This window comes from Rattus rattus, chromosome 1, assembly GCF_011064425.1.
Source record: "Rattus rattus isolate New Zealand chromosome 1, Rrattus_CSIRO_v1, whole genome shotgun sequence".
Taxonomy (NCBI): Eukaryota; Metazoa; Chordata; class Mammalia; order Rodentia; family Muridae; genus Rattus; species Rattus rattus.
The window spans coordinates 19,062,375-19,069,895 of NC_046154.1; positions in this window are offsets into that span (position 1 = coordinate 19,062,375).

A 7,521-nucleotide genomic window follows, 5' to 3' on the forward strand; every position below is an offset into this window, starting at 1 on the left:
CTGGGCTCAGTGGTAAAGTGCTTGCCTAGACTCTTGAGGCCTTAGGTGGTTCTGCCCCAAGAATGCATGGGGTGGAGAGCAATTTGCCTAGAGTTTCGGTCATTGACAGGCAGACTGTCTGCTACTCATCCATTAGTGTCCCAAGTGACCAGGTGACTTTAGAAGCTGACAGTTTGGTGGTCTAGCCCTGAGCACTCAGGAGACAGAGGGCTGGGAATCGGGAGCCATCTTCTGCCACAGGAGACCCTGCTTGGGAAAAAAACCAAAACAAAACAAAAACAACCTTAACCAACCACACAAATAAGATGTGAGTGCCAATACAAGTCTTCTGTGGTTGTGAACCGGGAGCAATTTAGAGGCAGACACCCAGCCCTGTTGTTGCCTGACAAAAAATACTTCCGCTTCCCCATCATTGAATTCCATGTTTAGAAAGATTTTCTCTGCTAAATAAACCAATCGTTTAAGAAGCGTTCTTTAAAAAAAAAAAAAAGAAATTCATATATATATGAATATATGATTATATATAAGCAAATATATGATTGTACATGAATATATGATTATATATATGAATATATGATTATATATGTATATATATATGAGATTAAGGGCAGGTGTGAGGCATGGTGGACATGCCTTTGATCCCAGCACTCAGGAGGCAGAGGCTGGCAGATCTCTGTAAGTTCGAAGCCAGCCTAGTCTACAGAGTGACTTCCAGGACAGCCAAGGCTACACAGAGAAACCCTGTCTCAAAAAACTAACAAAAGAAAGAAAGGAAGGAAGGGAAGGAGGGAAGGAATAAGAGAGGGAGGGAGGGAGAGAGAGAGAGAGAGGAAAGAAGAAAGGAAAGAGAAAGAAAGGAAGGAAGGAAAGAAGGAAAAAGAAAGAAAGAAAGAAAGAAAGAAAGAAAGAAAGAAAGAAAGAAAGAAAGAAAAGGAACAAAAGTAACAGAGCAGAGGAAGCCCTGCCTTCGCCTGTCTGCCTCCCATCTTACTGCAGGAGGGCTGGGGTTGCAGCGTCGGACACAGGAGCTCCAGTTTTTTACCTGGGATCATCAGGCTCACAAGGCAAGTGCCCTTAGCCACCGAGCCATCTCTCTGACCCTTAATCAGTGCTTGGGTTTGTGTGTGTGTGCGTGTAGGTGCATGTGTGGACATTGTGTGCAGTCCGCGTGTGTGCTCGACACCTTTTGTGTGTGTTTGCTCTATTTCCCACAAACACACACATGAAGGGGATCACTTGGGCTCTGGAACCAAATAAAACAGCAGGCAATATCTATACAACTCTGGGCACTCTGGGCACTTTCCCCTATCAGGGAAAGTCTGCCTCAGGCTGGAGAAATGGCTCAGAGGTTAAGAGCACCAACTGCTCTTCTAGAGGTCCTGAGTTCAAATCTCAGCAACCACATGGTGGCTCACAACCATCTGTAATGGGATCTGATGACCTTTTCTGGTGTGTCTGAAGACAGCTAAAATGTACTCATATTTAATAAATAAAAATCTTTAAAAAAAAAAAAAAGGGGGGGGGAACTCTGCCTCTACAATCCTGTAACTCAAACAGAGGGACTTTTATGTCACAGCTCTGACGTCTTACTTTTTCTTCAGTTCAGATACTGGCTGTCTTGCTGCGAAATAGTTTTCTCCCCCTAAAGACTTATTTATTTATGTATATGAGTACAATGTCGCTGTCTTCAGACCCACCAGAAGAGGGTGCCAAATCCCATTAAGGATGGTTGTGAGCCGCCATGTGGTTGCTGGGAATTGAACTCAGAACCTCTGGAAGAGCAGTCAGCATTTTTAACTGCTGAGCTCTCCCTTGGGCAATCTGTGAAATATTTTGATCACAGGAGTTTGTTTACCTGTTTGAAATGCGAAATACACACTCTCTGTGAAGCCACTGCCTGGTGGTTATTCCTGTCTGCTCCTAAACTCAGTCACCTTACTCAGAGATCCAGTTAAAGCCAACCACTCATTCAAGGTAGCTTGTGATTGCTAAAAGTTAGGAGCCTGGTACGGTGGCACAGATCTCTTGAAACCAGAATTTGGGAGGTAGAGACAGGAGGATAGGGGATTCCTAGCTAGCGTTGGCTACATTGTGATTTCTAGCTTAGCCAAGATCACATGAAATTCGTCTAAAAAACAAACCAGGGGGCTGGAGAGATGGCTCAGTGGTTAAGAGCGCTGACTGCTTGTTCTTCCAGAGGTCCTGAGTTCAATCCCAGTTACCACATGGTGGCTCACAACCATCTGTAATAGGATCTGATACCCTCTTCTTGTGTGTCTGAAGACAGCAACAGTGTACTCACAAATATGAAATAAATCTTTAAAAAAATAAATAAAAAACAAACCAAAGGAAAACAAAACAACACACCGGTGGGGTGGGGGCGGTGGGAGGTATGGAGAGTTGGCTCAGTAAGAATGCTTGCCACTCTTACAGAGTACCAGGGTTTGGTTGTTAGCACCCACATGCCAGCTCGCAACGGAATCAGACACCTCCAGACCTCTCCTCTGCACAGGAGCATGCGCTCCTCTGCCCACAAGCGTGTGCACTTGCACATGTACACGCGCGCACACACACACATGCAGTGATCCTATACTCACAGGGGCATATACACATACACATGAATGATGTGGTGGCAAACACCTTTAATTCCAGCACCCAGGAAGCAGAGGCAGATAAACCTCTTTGAGTTTGAGGGCAGCTCAGACTACATAGTGAGACTCCATCATACACACGCATGCACGCATGCGCCTTAAAAAGTTTTTTTTGGACAGGTCTCTGCTTCGAAAATGACCTTATTTTGTGACTTGAGATACTCTAGGCTTATCTTGTATCCTCCCCTGTCCAAGCTTAGGGTCTCAGTCATTTTTCTAAGAACCTATGGTGCGTGTTTGTTTATTTTTTTTCTTTTTTTTTTTTTCGGAGCTGGGGACGGAACCCAGGGCCTTGTGCTTTCTAGGCAAGCGCTCTACCACTGAGCTAAATCCCCAACCCCTTGTTTGTTTGTTTGTTTGTTTGTTTGTTCATTCATTCATTCATTTTTGAGACAGGGTCTCATATAGTCCTGGCTGGCCCAAATACCTCTACTGGGATTAAAGGTATGTCTCACTACTTCAAGCTAACAGTGTTTTACTTAGGAGCCTTCAAAGACATCTTAGAAAGTGGTATCCGGGGGCTGGAGAGAGGGCTCAGCAGTTCACTGACTGCTCTTCCAGAGGTCCTGAGTTCAACTCCCACCAACCACATGGTGGCTCACAACCATCTGTAATGAGAGCTGATGCCCTCTTCTGGTGTGTCTGAAAACAGCAAAGGGTGTACTCACATACGTAAAATAAATAAAATCTTTTTAAAAAAATATAAAAAAGAAGAGAAAATGGCGTCTGGCTGTGGATGCAGCTCAGTGGGTAGAGTGCCAGCCCACCCGGGTTTGAACTCCAGTAGCCATTAGAGTTGGAGTCATAGAGGCACCCAGGCCCAGAAAATGGTATTTAGGAGCCAAGATCTTGCCTTGCTTATCACTACTGCCATGCCTCTGAAGGCCCTGGTTCTGGGCGGGGTCAACTTATATACACACGGGGGCTGCGTGTTTAACTAATCATTGTGTTTGCTGTATGCTTGTCTTAGTCAGTATTCAGCTGCTGTGAAGAGACCATGACCAAGGCAACTCTTACGAAAAGAAATGGGGGTGACTTATGGTTTCAGAGGGCGGGTCCATCATTGTCATGGTGGGAAGCATCCGTGGCCCGCTGGCAGACTTGGTGCTGGAGAGGTAGTAACGCATCTGCATTCACAGTCAACAGACGAGAGGGGGAGGGGGACGGGGAGGGAGAGGGGAGGGGGACGGGGAGGGGAGAGAGACTGGACCTGGTTGAGCATCTGAAATCCCACTTCCTCCAACAAGACCACAACTACTCCAAGAAAGACCACACCTCCCAATTCCTCTCAAGTAGTCGTCCCCTACCCAATGACCAAGCATTCAAATATGAGCCTATAGGGGCCATTTCTTTTAAACCACCTCAGTGCTCACGTGCGAGCAAACGTGTGCGTGCGTGCGTGCGTGCGTGCGTGCGTGAAGGCCGGAGGAGGCCACTAGGCGTCTTTGATTACTCTTTATTTGTTTGAGGCAGGTTCTCTTACTGAATTTACAGCTAAGCTGGCAGTCAGCAGATTGTAGTAGCCATCCCACAGCGCTGGCGTTAAGTGCATGAAAGATCAACCACGCCTGGCTTTTTCCTATGGGTCTTTCTTTGAGATCAGATTCAGGTCCTTGTGCTTCACAGCATGACCTGCTGAGCAAGCTCTCTAGCCAATTCTGTTCCTCCTCCTTTGTGCTGGGACAGGGTTTTTCCTGGCTGTACCGAGGCTGGTCTCAAATTTGCAACCCTGTGTCGGCCTCCTCAGAGGGGGGATTATAGGCAAGCAGAATGGTACTCGGTTTCTACATCTAATGTTAAATTACATTAAATATTTTTGAACTTCCTTCCTTTCCCTGTTTGTAATTTCTTTCTTTTTTTTTTTTTTTTTTTTTTTTGGAGCTGGGGACCGAACCCAGGGCCTTGCCCTTGCTAGGTAAGCGCTCTACCACTGAGCTAAATCCCCAACCCCCCTGTTTGTAATTTCTGCTTTGAGAAACGTATTTTTCATTTGTGAATCACTGATTTTTTTTTTAAACTTAACTTTTCAAAAGATTTGTTAGTACCCAGGAAGCTGAGGCAGGTGAATGTCTATGAGTTCAAAGCCAGACTGATCTGCATAGGGAGTTCCAGACCAGCCAGGGCTACACAGTGAGACCTTGTCTCAAAAGTAAGCAAAGAAGCTGGGTGGTGGGGACACACGTCACCCATCTTAGCACCCAGGAAGCAGAGGCAGGCGGATCTCAGAGTTGGAGGCCAGTGTGGTCTACAGAGGGAGTTCTAGGACAGAGAAGGCTACACAAAGAAACCCTATCTTGAAAAACAAACAAACAAATCAACACTCAAGCAAACAAAAATAAATGTTTTATGTGTGTGTTCAACAAATACATATGTATGTTATTGTACTGTATATGCATATGTTTAACATACACATGTATGTTATTGTATGTGTGTATGTACAATATACACATGTATAGTGCTGTATGTGTGTTCAATATACATATGTATGGTACTGTACATGTGTGTGTACAATATATATGTATAGTACCGTATGTATGTGTATAATACATATATGGTACTGTACATGTGGGTGCACAATATTCACATGTATGGTACTGTACATGTGTGTGTACAATATATACATGTATGGTACTGTATGTGTGTGTACAATATATACATGTATGGTACTGTATGTGTGTATACAATATTCACATGTGTGGTACTGTACATGTGTGTACAATATATACATGCATGATACTGTACATATACATGTAAAATATACACATGTATGGTACTGTACTTGTGTGTACAATATACATTTGTATGGTACTGTATGTGTGTGTACAATATACACATGTATGATACTGTGTGTACAATATACACATGTATGATATTGTGTGTGTACAATATATACATGTATGATACTGTTTATGTGTATACAGTATACACATGTGTGTTATTATATACTGATTCTTCTGTTCTCCCACTGGTTTTTAGTTTATGGAGGCTCTCACAGCATCTAGGCTGGCCTCTAACTCACTCTGCAATGAAGTTGAACTTCCTGCCTCTTCCCCAAGCTAAGATTAAGGTGCATCACCAAATCCAGCTTTCTTTTTAATCCAAATCCAGGCTTTCTTTTTAATTAATTAACTAAAAGTCTTTTGGCAATGCTGAAGGTGGAGTGCAGGATCCCCTACATGTTAAATAAACACTGTATCAATTTAGTTACAACCTCAGACACCTCCCCCAAATTTCTCTTTTCTTTGTTAAACTGGAGCTGTGTGCACGCACGCGTGCATGCCATGACACACCCTTGGAGATCAGAGGATAACACGCTGAGGTCTGGGGGATGGTGCTCAGGTGTCAGGCTTGGTGGCCTTTACCGCCGAGTTTTCTCAGTAGCCTTACTGTGCACTTAGGGAGACCCATACCAGGCTGCATGTGTAGCAATCAGAGAACGACTTTCCGGGAGTCAACTCTTGACTGATGTAGGGTATGGTTGAAGGTAAGGGTTTTATCGTAGATTGAGGTGAAGTACAGCCAGAGACAACTGCAAGAGAACTGAACCAGGCCATGAGAGAAGAGTCAGGGGGGAGGGAGCAAGAGAGACCACAGAGGCAGATACCCAAGAGAGCACATGGCTAAAACAGCTGGGTTATATAGAGATAAAAGCTGAGGGGATCGGGCTTAGCTTAGGATGAGTGCCCGGAGTGCAGAGGGGCCTTCTGTGGGAGATTTAGGCAAGCCTCAGTATGAAGAAGGCCTTCCTCCATGGCAGTCCTTGACGAGAGAGACAGTCCTTGCTTGTCCAAACTGCTTATTCATGGTGGAAATGGATGGGTACAACTTACTCAGGGTAAACTAGAGATTAAATACCTTTTGCAGGAAGGGATGGCCCTCAGGGCCCATCTAGATACCTCATTAGCGTGGAGAATTCTGGGTTTCTACATTACGTGACCAGTTGTCATGGTCCTCTTAGTGGGGAATTGTGGTCACATGCTCCAGGACAGGAGCTGGGCTGGGAACAGATTCAAATACCTAACCGTTCTCCATTATGAGAATTTCTGGGGTTCTTTAATCTGCTGAACCGTGCCAGTTTTTCTGTCTGGTGACACTGTTCCACTTGCCCCTCATGTCACCACATCTGGGACTATATTCTTGATTACATATTCTTGATTACATGTTCTGAAGAACAAGCATGCCAAGCCAGGAGGTGCATGCACTTTGTTTTCTCCTAACTCCATTGGCTAGAGTCTGCCCTCACAGTCTTTTGTGATCGGCTAGCTTTAAATGACTCCAGAGGAGGGAAATAAAGGGGCTGACCCCTTTAATTTTGAGAATGCAGTGGGGGCGTTTGTAAAAACAAAGTCTTAGAAGGTTAGGAGTGGAAGTAGTTAAAACATTTGCATACGTTTTTGAAGTTGAGAGAGATTAAAGAAAATTCCTTGTTGTAAATATAAGTTTTATATTGTTTGATAGACAGGACTGATAGTTAATGCTTCTTAGACACTAGTATGAATGAATAGACATTTCATCTGGAGCAATTCATAACGGTGGTCAGATGGAGGTGTGAGAACCAGCATTCTGAACAGGCAGGAAAAGATGAGGCCTGGAAGAATCAGAACCCTCAGAATCAGGGAAAGTGGTGTCACGCAGGTCTGAGTAGAGAGACATGGACGGAATGGCCGAGGAAGCAGGGACAAATGCCTTCGGGTACAACAGTTAATAAAAAAAAAAGAAGTATTTGTGTAGTGAGATGTTTGGTTTCTTTTAAAAAAACACAGAAATAAGACTGTGCTTTTGTCTTAATCCCAGGTGTGGGATGTGGGGCTGCTTCACATTGTCCACAGCGGCTATGATTTGCCTCAAGCTCTGACAGGGGTACGGTTCT